The sequence below is a fragment of the Pseudorca crassidens genome, chromosome 18 (assembly GCF_039906515.1).
Source record: "Pseudorca crassidens isolate mPseCra1 chromosome 18, mPseCra1.hap1, whole genome shotgun sequence".
NCBI lineage: Eukaryota > Metazoa > Chordata > Mammalia > Artiodactyla > Delphinidae > Pseudorca > Pseudorca crassidens.
In genome coordinates, this window is record NC_090313.1 from 69,636,231 (window position 1) to 69,648,708 (window position 12,478).

A 12,478-nucleotide genomic window follows, 5' to 3' on the forward strand; every position below is an offset into this window, starting at 1 on the left:
AAAGTGAATCAGTTACACATATTCATATGTTTCCATATCTCTTCCCTCTTGCGTCTCCCTCCCTCCCACCCTCCCTATCCCACCCCTCTAGGTGGTCACAAAGCACCAAGTTGATCTCCCTGTGCTATGAGGCTGCTTCCCACTAGCTATCTACCTTACGTTTGGTAGTGTATATATGTCCATGCCTCTCTCTCGCTTTGTCACAGCTTACCCTTCCCCCTCCCCATATCCTCAAGTCCATTCTCTAGTAGGTCTGTGTCTTTATTCCTGTCTTGATGGAGAAAGACCCAGGTCTTGGAAACTTTTGGCTGGTGGAGGTCACAGCTCTTTAAGCAAATGCCTGGGAGGAAGTGGCGCTGAAGAGGTTTTCAAGGTAGAAAAAGGTGGTCTGGCATGTGAGGAGGGTTAAGGAGAATGGGATGGGAAGAACAGCAAAAACCAAACTTGCTTTACGTTTTAGCCACGTATCATTCTGCAGCAAGCACACTTGTTCATAAATCTTTGTGCAGATATCTGTTTCTTTAGGATAAATCCCTGAAAGTAAAAATACTGTATCAAAGGGTGTGGATAATCTAAGACTTTCAATAGTCAATTTCACGCACATTCTAGGTAAAAAGCACTATTTAATATGAGCCAGATTGAGAGCACCTGACTCTGAAGAATTTCCATGAGACTTTACACAAAAAGGAAAAGCCAGTCACTCCTCAGGCTCTCTTAGGACTTTCAGGAGGACTTAAATGGCTGCATAGGAAGTGATTTTGAAGTCACTTGGTCTGAGGAACAGCTGGAGTTAGCCTGAAAGTTGAACACACACCATCACCAGGGCTCTAACCACCAGCCCCCCCATCTCAGCGTGCACTTTCAAGCAGACCTCTTTGTTTACAGCAGTCAAATGCCACTGTCTACTAGGGATCAAATGAACTGAAAATAAGCTCTGGAAGGCTGACAGCTTTAATTGTCATTTAATAGACCCATTTCCTAAACTCCCTAATATCCTGTGTTGTGATTGTCAAGGGTCCCATGATTAAATTTAGTTTAAATTGATGCTCAATTTGGCCAGGATTGAAGAACTACTGGGTGGCAATTGTGCAACATAACTGGGTAAAATTCCTTACATCTGTTGGTGGTTAAAGTATTTGAACTTTAATACTTAAAATACAGCCCATCTGGAATCCTTAAATGAAAGCTTTAATTCTCAGAGAAAGGATTTGAAGGTCTGTTTGTCTTCCACAGAAGGTTTTAAAAGGCAGTCGGCAATTAATGAATGAGATCATGGGCAAAATAAAATTCTTTTTTAAACAGGATTTTAATAGGCTCGTATCTCAACCTTGGCTTGGTACTGTTTAGGATGAAAGGATGCTGGTTATTTGTATGACCTCTGGGAGACCTATGATGATTGGGGGAAAGAAATTATAATCCTTCAGCCATTCATGCTTGGAAGATTACCTTCAATAGGCACATAAATTATCCATGTCGTGCTTTCCTTTTGGGGAACATTCAGAGGCTATTACAATAACCAGGAAGTACATAATGGATCAATATTTGCTGCACTCGTCTTTTTTGTTGTTGTTGCTCTTTTCCCTCATTCTCTATTAGGGACATCCTTGTCAGTTAAAAAAGTCTGGATATAGGTTCTGCACATAAGGTTTTCCTCTGCTTTTCCTGAGCTACCTTCTGTAACACATGCCAGCCACACTTATACTTCATGAGGTTCTCATTAAACCTTTACATGAGATTGAGTCCTGCCACGTAAATTAGTAGAGCTTCTCTGAGAGACCTCCTTAAGGATTATGTGCCTTTTATTGCCAGCAATCCCCAAAGCAGGTTCATTACAAACATGAATCAGACAGACACCACAGTATGCTCCCATCAAAAGCCTTAAGGATATTTCTCCTACCTTTAAGAATATGTGGTACTTTGGGCATGACAGAAAGTGAGAAATGATGTGTCCAAACCCCTGACACACGTCTACACCTCCGAATTCTTGGCAATGATATAGTAACATTGAAAAAGTCACCATTGGGTGGAAAACTCTTTTGGGGATCAATGCAGTGGTATGTTGCCAAAAACTGGGGTTAGTAAACCATCCTGGGTTATAAGAAGAGGATGATGTGGTAGAAAAAAGAAAATTCAATAGATAATATCTAATGTGGAAGATAAAATGAGTTTTAAGATAATAGTTCACATTTTGGGGGAATGCTTAATTTTTTCTCTAATTCTGTGTGGCCCTTACTATAAGCTCTTTCACAAAGTGCCAATTGTGTTTTAAATATAAAACCAACAGAATTTGCTGTGATAAAATTTCTTGCCCTCAGATTTGCTGATGAATAAGAGGTAATATACAAAGGGACACGTTTCATTTTTACTTATGTAAATAGAAGATACAGAAAATAATGTGAATCTGAAATAAACATTTTTTAAACTCCTGAAAATACCCCTAGATGTATCCCTCTGGTTGAAAAAGATATCCTAGTTTCTTTTTCAAGATTCAAAAGCAAGGGCCATGAGCTGGAGCTCTTTGCTCATTTGAAGTAAATTGCCTTGACAGTGCATAGGAGAGAGCCGAGCACTGAGATAATTGGGTTCAAAACAAGTGTTTGCAGAGTGGAGATAGGAAGCTTTATGTACACATGAAAATATGTGTAAATGAATGACTGGGTTAAAGGCTGTATCTGGGAAAGGATACAAGTAAGGATCATAATGATGTTAGAGCATAAAACGAGAGGATATTTGAATACTCATTTGGGAAACACAACTCCCTACTGTGTGCATAGCTGAGCATTTGGTGGAATTCAGGCACCTGCTGCAGCGGGCACCATGGCTGGAGCCGCATCAACATCTCTCACCCTCTCGAAGGTCACCTGCATCTTTGGTGGGTGGCTCCTGACCGCACTGAGGACTTTCTCCCTCAAGCCTCTGGCTCTTGCTGCCAGAGGATGTTCTCTGACCACCGGAGTGTGTCCTGCCTGTGCACCGTGCAGGCCAGAAGCTCTGGAGAGTTGAGGAAAGTCTCAGAGTCACCTTCAAACAACGAGGGGTATGAGTTCATGGCTAAATGGTCCTTGGGGGGACAGTTCTGGGATGTGAGATGCAGTATTTCAGAAGCTTCCAGCAGGACTGAGGCGTAGCTGCCCACGGTGGTAACTCGTTTACTGGCACACCCTTCATTCGTTCTCCTCCCTTCCTTGGCTTGCATCCCCTGAGCTGCACCCTGCTTCCTGGGATCACTTCCCAAATTAACTACTTGTACTCAGATTTTTTCCCCAGGCTTTGCTTTGGAAGGAATCCAAAGTAAGATACCTGCTGAATAGATGTTTGATAGAGAAAAATTGGGGGGCATTTTTATTAAAAAATACTGACCTTGCTTGACTGACATTCAGAAGAACAGAGTTTAATAGGAGCTGGGCCTATGTTGATGGACAGGAGTCAGGAGAATTCATGAAGGGAAATATTTGAGGGAAATAGCAAGATTTCTTCCCAGGGTGGTTGCAGTGTAATTGATTGACAGGTTGCAGTGGAATGCGGTTCTTAGCTTTGGGCATGGTCACAAAGTCTGCATCATCAGTAATGATTGGCAATGGAAATAGGAAGAAAAGAGTTGGGGGGAAACCCCACAAGGAATGAATAATTGTGTGTTTAGCATGTGAAGTCCTTAGAATTTCAGGTCTTTTCCTTCACCTGGCTGTATTATTGTATCCTTTCCAGTGGGACTGGTGGAAACATTCGCATGCACATCCACAGCTCCAATTTTTTCTTCTCTTTAGAAAAAGACTGATGCGAGGAAATGACGGAAAGGAAACCCAATGTTCTTGGGTTTCTAAATGACCCCAGAGTGTGTAATGTGTGTGTGTTTTTTTCTGCCTGCCTCAAACATCTCAAGAAACAAACAAACGAACAAAAAATGCCTTGTTACAGAAGGACACTTGCTAAATGGTTCAGGTTGACAAGGATACATTAGAACTGTTTATTCTTTTAAGAATCATCATGTAGTTGGATCCTCTTAGCCTTCAGTGATACCCGTTAACCTAGGGGTTTTTTTTGAAGCTGATGATACAGTGTTTCTTATTTTTTTAAATTCTTTCCCTACTTAGCCTTTTTACAGATTTACAGTTCTAGTTTGGATTAGTAAGGTTGTTACCTTTCTGGAACTATCTGAGTGAGTTTATAACCCATAGGGCCCAGGTCTGCTTTCAAGGCTATGCGTTGAATTAGGAGATGACAGGATGACAAGAGTAAAATGGAAGTGCTTCTCCCCACCAGCCTCTCTCACCATCTGATACGCGGAATTTTTTCCAGCTTTCACAGCTGAGGCATTGCTAATTGTTGAATTTGCATTAAGATTGTAAGCTCTGGCAAGCCTGAAATTCATTTTGGCTCATTTCCTCAGCCTCATTCCACAAATAGTATCTCCAGCCCCAAATGCTGAGGCCAAGGGAGAAGATCCCAAGCAGAGTAAGACATAACTTAGGCCTTTCCTTATAGTAGAACGATGCATTTGATAGAAGTAAAACGAGTTCTAAAAATTAGAAAATGTTCCCTTAGCAATACCTTTGATGTGTCATTGTAAGCCAAATTATTTCACATTCTGTGGAGGAGGGACTGAGTTTTTCCACATTAGGGCAGTTTGGGCAGAGGGAAGATTAGTTCTTTGAGGGGAATTGTGATCACTTCCCTCAAGTTTCTTACAGTTCTGGCAACAACTCAGAGACGGTGGCTATGTGGGAGGTCAATCTATGTTTAAATCAACACTGACTCAACAATATATTCAAGCCTTGCTTCAGAATTCGTCATGTGGTGACAGCAAAAACAATTTCAAGGGTAAATGAACATTTTTGGAAGGTGGGGATTTTTTTGACGCTGAAAATACTGCATTAAATGATCATGCTTCTCTGAGTTATAAAGAGCTAATGTGGACCGGTTTAAATGGTGTGATTTTTTTTCTTCTTATAATTTCAGTTGACTTTACTGAAAATGAGATTGGGTGTGTCATAGGGAGGAGTCACACTGAAAACCCACCTCCGCTTCCCTTATTAATCACATGCAGTCACTTTCTAGAGAGCAATTAGAATAAGCAACAACTTCTTCATCTTAAAATTAGCTACTAAGAGCATCTTTCTGTCTTCAGAGATTTGATAAACAGTCTTAGCTCAACTACCTACATCGACCCTAATGTTATAAAATGTGATCCCTTCTCCTCAGCATTTTTCCTAGACCGATGAGCCATTATTATTTTATTTTATTAATGAATGAAGAATGCCTTTAGATGTCAGTTATCAAATTGGCAAATAAACCTGTTTAATAGCCAAGATAAGAACAAAAGAAGAGACTTAAAAAAAAAAGGGCAAGCCATCCCCTCCTCCAAATGAGAAATTCAAAGAAACGTGGTTGGTTAGATGGATTCTTATAGGAAACAAGTGTGAGACCAGTAAATCACAGATTTTATTGCATGTTTTGAATTTTGAATTGTTTTGGGATAATATGGAAGCAATTGTAAACAACTGGGGCAGTTCAGCTCTTAAACAATTTGCATATAAATAGGAGGAAAAAATGGTCATACTAGGGTTATTTATTTCTTGATGAAGAGAGCAGAAACAACATTAAGACCTTGTGATCAGCTTCTCTGGATGCCTGCGTTTATATAAATGTTTACATTGAAGGAAAAGAACTGAATTTGTAGACCTAACTTTAAGAACTCAGATTGGAAGCAGAATTGGGGAGTGGAGGTGGGGAATAAAGAATGATGTTACAGGTTTTCCATTGCTACATAGTAAATCACTCCAAAACTGAGTGACTTAAACAACAATCCTTTTATCATCTCTCATAACTTCTATGAGTTGCGAATTCAGGAGTCACTCAAGTGGGTGCGGCTGGTTTGGAAGCTCTCATGCTACTGCATCCAGACCGTGGTTGGAGCTGTAACAGGAGGCCAGGAGCAGCTGAGCAGTGGCTGGGCAATCTCTCTTCATGATGCAGCTCCAGTGCTTCTTCATGCAGTCTTTCCACATGGGCCAGTTTGGGCTTCTTCACCGCATAGCAGTTTCAAGGCAGTTGGACAGCTTACCTGGAGGCTCAGGCTACTGCCAGAGCTCCGGCGAGCAAGGTGCATCAATGTTTATGACATAGTCTCAGACATCATTCAGTGTCATTTCTACTGTGTTGTGCTGGTCACCAGGAAGTCACAAACCTGCCCCGATTCAAGGGGAGAGGAAGGAAAATCGACCTCTTGATGAGGGAGTGTCACATTTCTAGAAAAGCTTAGGAACGGGAGATGCTCTAGCAAAGAAAACAGTGGTGTGCCCTCTGCGTGCCACACCCTCTCCACTCAGTTGGGCACGCCCTCCGTGCTACACCTCTTCTGGCCTTCTCCTTTTAATCCCAACGTGCTTTAGCTTGTTTGTATTTTCCTTGTTATGAATTTGTGGATCCACACCTGGAAGTTGTTGCTCCTGGCTCCTCCTGGGTTTGTGTCCTTCAGAAATTGGGTATCCCCTCCCTGTAAGTGTTCTGCTTTCTCTGAGCATTTTGCATGAGCACTTTCTACCTTAGTCCTTGTCCCCAAAGGACTTCATCCCTTCTCCCACGTTGCTAGCCCAGTCCCCGTTGCCCCAGTGAGTGACGTGGGAGATTCAGGTGAAGTAGCAGGATAATATTGGCTCAGTCAGGACTAGGGAAAGACATTTTAGCTTTTGCCTTTTGCACCAACCTCGTCTTTGAGGAGTTGGTGAAGACAAAGCTGAAAAACAAGACGAAAGCTGAGTTTGTACATAAAAAGTTAGGGCTACCAAAAGTCCAGCCTGCATTTTACAGGTGAGAGAATTGAGGCCCGGAGAGATCTCCTGATTTCCTCACTAATGTTAGTACAAGGTACTTGAATTCAGGTTTCCTGACTTCATGTAGGCACACATAGAACAAAAGTTTTCTGTGTACCAAACAGAGTCACTAGCAACCCACTTGTTAATCTGTTTTTAAAAATTGAAATAGAGTTGATTTATAATACTATAATAGTTTTAGGTGTACAGCATAGTGATTCAGCATTTTTGCAGATTATACTCCATTAAAAGTTATTACAAGACAATGGCTATAATTCCCTGTTCTATACAATATATTCTCGTTGCTTATTTATTTTATACATAGTAGTTTGTATCTCTTAATCCCATACCCCTAACTTGCCCCTCCCCCCTTCCCTCTCCCCTTTGGTAACCACTGGTTTGTTTTCTATGTCCATGACTCTGTTTTTATTTTTCTATATATATTTGTTTGTATTATCTTTTATGGTCCACATATAAATGATATCATACAGGATTTGCCTTTCTCTGTCTGACTTATTTCACTAAGCATAATATTCTCCAGGTCCATCCATGTTGCTGCAAATGGCAGAATTTCATTCTTTTTATGGCTGAATAATAGTCCATTGGATATACATGCCACATCTTCTTTATCCACTTGTCTGTTGATGGGCATTTGGGTTGCTTCCATGTCTTGACTCTTACAAATAATGTTGCTATGAACATTGGGGTGCATGTATCTTTTCCAATTAGAGTTTAGTTTTTTTCCAGATATATACCCAGGAGTGGAATTGCTGGATCATATGGTAGTTCTACTTTTAGGTTTTTGAGGAACCTTCATACTGTTTTCTATAGTGGCTGCAATTTACGTTCCCGCCATCAGTGTAGACTTTTTAATGATGTCCATTCTGACAGGTATGAGGTAACATCACATTGTGGTTTTCACTTGCATTTCTCTAATAATTAGCAATGTTGAGCATCTTCTCATGTGCCTGTTAGCCATCTGTATGTCTTCTAACATACCTTTAATCTTGCTTTGTTTGTTTTTAGAAGGAACTGTCAATAGTCATTTAAATACTCTTGTTTACTTTTTAACCTTCCAAAAAATAGTACTCTCAGAATTTAAAACACAAGAGCTATTTAGGTGCTTTGAATTATGGGAACAGGTTCTCTTCTCTTGGGCTGACTCTACAGGGGGCTCAGGAACACCTGCACATCTTTTAATCTGTCCATCTACTCTCAGATTTAGCTAGTACCTGAGGTCTGACTCAGGTGAATTGGGAGCAACATTGGTGATGTATCTTCATCCTTATCCCTTGGACAAAATGGTTCTGAGCTGCAGCCAAAATTAGAAAAAAAAATTGCACTGGACAAGCTTTTGTCCAGTGACCCCTTCCTGCATCCTCAATGTTAAGGTCTAGCTAGTGGGGAAGGGCTGTCGGTAGAGAGTAAGCTGCTGAGAATTCTGAAAGAACTTCCTGTCCTGCCCCAGGCTTTTCAAAGTAGAGATGTATCAGATTTGGCCAGATGGTTCCTTGGGCAATATCTGATTTTCTTTCCTTAGGTGATTCAATGAAATAATGTGTTGTCTATAAATGTTAAACAGTTAGACACAAGTTAGTCATCATAGTGGCAGCAGATTGTAAGGGAGAAAGTATGGCATTTGGAATCAGAGACCCAGGGATCCAATTTTAGCTACACTACCTAACGGCTGGTGAGCTTGGTAATACAGTTTTTTTTTTGTTTTTTTTTTTTAATTTTAGGTTCTCAGTCTGTAAATTAAATCATGCCTATCATGGGCTGAATTGTGTCCCCTTCTCCCCAAATTCATATTTTGAAGTTCTAACCTTCAATCCCTCAGAATGTGACTGTATTTGGAAATATGTCTTTAAAAAGGTAATTAACTTAAAATGAGGTCATATGGGTGCGGCCTAATGCAATATGACTGCTGTCCTTATAAGAAAAGGAGATTAGAACACAGATGCACACAGTGGGAAGACCTTGTGAGGACACCCAATGAGAATGGCCATCTATAAGCCAAGGGGTCTTAGAAGAAACCAGTCATGCCAACACTTTGATCTTGGACCTCTGCCAGCCAGAATTGTGAGAAAATAAATGTCTGTTGTTCAAGTTGCCTAGTCTGTGTTACTTTGTTATGGCAGACCCAGCAAACTTAGGCAGTGCCTTTGGAAAGGTTTTTAAATATTTAAATCACTGTATAAATATAAAATTATTAGTAAAACAATATTAGTAGCTACTGTCCCAGATCTTTTGAGACTGAAGGAGTTTGAGAATTGGGGAAGTGGGCAGATTCACAAAGTGCCCAGCTGTGGAGATTTCTCTAGAACACTAGTAATCAGTGTGTCAAAGGGTGGTTCTTGATCTGGGCTCATTTAATAGCAAAATGTGATGGAAACTGAGGCATTTCCTAGCTCTGGCCAGGCTATGTCAGGAAACCCAGAAAGACAATAAGGAAGCTCTTTGTTGTTCTGTGGTCCTACATTAGTTAATGACTGTCTTTCAGCCCAGAAGGAGAATCTAGTTCCCTGCTTATCACTCAGAATTCCCAAGTGTAGCTGCATTGGCAGCCAATTTCTAAGAAAGAGTTGGAGCCATGGGATGGAAGTGTGCTTATTATTTAGGAAAATGGAATCACCTCAGGTGATTTGTAAGGGGCAAAATAAATGCACTGAAGTCCGGATGCTTATTTTTATTTGTGTTGGCTAGAAGTAATTTTTCTAGTCTATACTTTTCAACTCAATGTTTATTTAGTCAAGCTCCTGGAGTACTGGGCACTGCCCTAGAGCATTGTGGGGTAGATTGAATACACAGAAATCATGAGCCCTTTCTTTGAAGCTGATACAACATAATTTGTGTGCAGCAGGCTGACAGCAGCCAGGCAGTCACATATCGAGTTTGCAAGGAAAACACGTATGTAATGTTAAGTTGGGGGAAAATTTCTGTACTTTCGTCTTTTATTCTGAGAAGACATCTTTTTAGAGTCTGCATAGAGGAGTCAGTCATTTTCTATTAAAAATACTTGGAATCCATATTTAGGGCATTCAGAGCAGATTTCAATTTAGTATCCTCCTCTTCCTTCTCCTCTCCTCTACCTTCCTAAACCATGTTATGTTATACTTTCCTTGGGCAAGTCTTCAGGAGCTCTGACCCCGTCAGGAGAATTGTAATGAGAACCCCGGCAAAAAGGATTATCAACTTGGAAGCTGAGTATGAAAGGAATAGATTCTTCAGCAACTTCTGCATGATACCCCAATTTGTAATTCAGGTTTTTTTTTTTAACATCTTTATTGGAGTGTAATTGCTTTACAATGGTGTGTTACTTTCTGCTTTATAACAAAGTGAATCAGTTATACATATACATATGTTCCGATATCTCTTCCCTCTTGTGTCTCCCTCCCTTAAATGATTACTTCTTTTTTTTTTTTTTTTGACCTTGCGGCATGTGGGATTTTAGTTCCCTGACCAGGGTTTGAACCCGCACCCCCCGCATTGGAAGTGTGGCATCTTAACCACTGGACCACCAGGGAAGTCCCTTGTAATTCAGTTTTTTGTTTGTTTGTTTGTTTATTTTGCGGTACGTGGGCCTCTCACTGTTGTGGCCTCTCCCGTTGTGGAGCACAGGCTCCGGACGCACAGGCTCAGCGGCCATGGCTCACGGGCCCAGCCGCTCTGCGGCATGTGGGATCTTCCCGGACCGGGGCACGAACCCGTGTCCCCTGCATTGGCAGGCGGGCTCTCAACCACTGTGCCACCAGGGAAGCCCTGTAATTCAGTTTTTAAAGAACAAAACTATGAGGATTAAAGCACTCAATTTGATAACAATGAGCTACACAAAAATTATAGTGAATCAGAACAAGTTATCATCAGTGGAGTGCTTTGATCAACCTAAGGTGAAGGAAATTTGTAACTATAAATGGTTCCTTCTTAATCAGATTGTGTTGCTCTGTTTTGGGGGTGAAATTCAGGATAGGTAATGATGGTAAACATTAGCAAAGGAACAATTACCCTGTAGGATTTGTCAGGGCATTTCATTTCTATCACTTACAGAAGCAATCATTTCATTAGGAATTTTATCACTAATTTCATTTTCTAAAAATGAATCCTTTAGAAAGAAAGGATGAGTTAAAAGCGCTTTCACAGAAGACACAGACTTCAAAAAATTTAAAAAATGAGTTACCAAGTTAGAACTCCTTGAGGTTGGGGCAAGGTGAATACATAGATAAATTGGGCTGGGGAGGAAGCAGCAATGGTAGAGTCTTAGGAGAGATTCAAGCTGGAGGTGGCACTTCTCTTACCTGTGACAGTACCTGAGGCAGTTATTCCTTCTGCTGAGGAAATATCATGATCATCTTCCCCTTCTTCCTCTTAAATATCTCCCTACAGAGTCGGGAAGAACGGTCTGGTAGTTGATTTTCGTGGCTTTAGAAGACATACTGTAGTCTCAGCCCACGTACCAAATGCCTGGACCCATTACATATCTTCGGGGAGTTCGTAGAGGCCATGCGCGCCAACCCACCTTGAAGTGACTTAGGACGAGTGAGCTGCAGGTCTAGAGCAACAGACCTGCCGAACAGTGGCACGCCAGCGGGTATAGCTGTTAAGAGGTGGGATGGGCCAGTGTTGGTGTTTTTATTTCCTTTGAATTCCTGTTAGCAGTGAGGGCTATCTGAGTTTTGGTAGTTGTGTGCACAAGGGACAGTAGGGTTGGCTTAGCCCAGGTCAGTATGAGCATCAGTAGAGGAATGCTTTAGCAAAGACTTGCTTGTACCTGGCCTAATATACTGCCACCCAACACATCTTTTGGTGAGCAGGTTGGAAGGACAGTAGATGCTATAAATCCTTGCATAAGTACCCTGGGTAAGCACTTGGATATAACTTTCCCTTGGAGACTGGGGGGACCCTGGCTGGAAGTGGGTATATACTGATGAGTCTGAATTCTGTTAGCCAACTTTCTAGGGCACATGCTCAGAAACTGTTAATACGTTTTTTGTTATTATTGCTTTACTCTTACAAGGAAAGAAAAATACGTCGTTTTGGAACACTGAGAAAATAAAAGAAACAGAAATAAGATAATAAGGATGGACTGAAACTTTCCACCTGAAGAGAACCACAATTAACATACAAGTGCCCATTTTTCTGATCTCTTTTCTTTGCATATACATTTATACATATACACACTGCAAATGTAGAATTACCAAAATGTGATAATTTTATTATAACCATTGTTTTTAATGGTTGCATAATAGCCATTCAAAGATGATACCATAATTTATTTAGACAAGACTCTATTGTTTGACATTTCAATTGTTTCTGAATTTCTCTTAGCATAAACCACATTGTCCTGAACATTTCCATAGATAATTACGTGCATGCATCCATTACTATTTCCTTGGGATGAGTCTCTAAGGAGAATCAAGAACTTCTGATACATATAACCAAATTGCCATCCTAAAAATGTGTGTGCGTTCATCATGCATTGAACACATGTTTACTAACTGAGCACTCAGTCTATGGTCAGGATTGTGCTCTGAGATGGGGACGTAAGCAGTGAACAAAGCAACATAAACCCTGTCCTCACAGAGACAACCACTAAAGATGTAAACAGCAGTGTTGGATGTCACATGGGGGAGACCCTGGGGCTACTGGGGCTTCAAGCAGAACCACACAGAGCT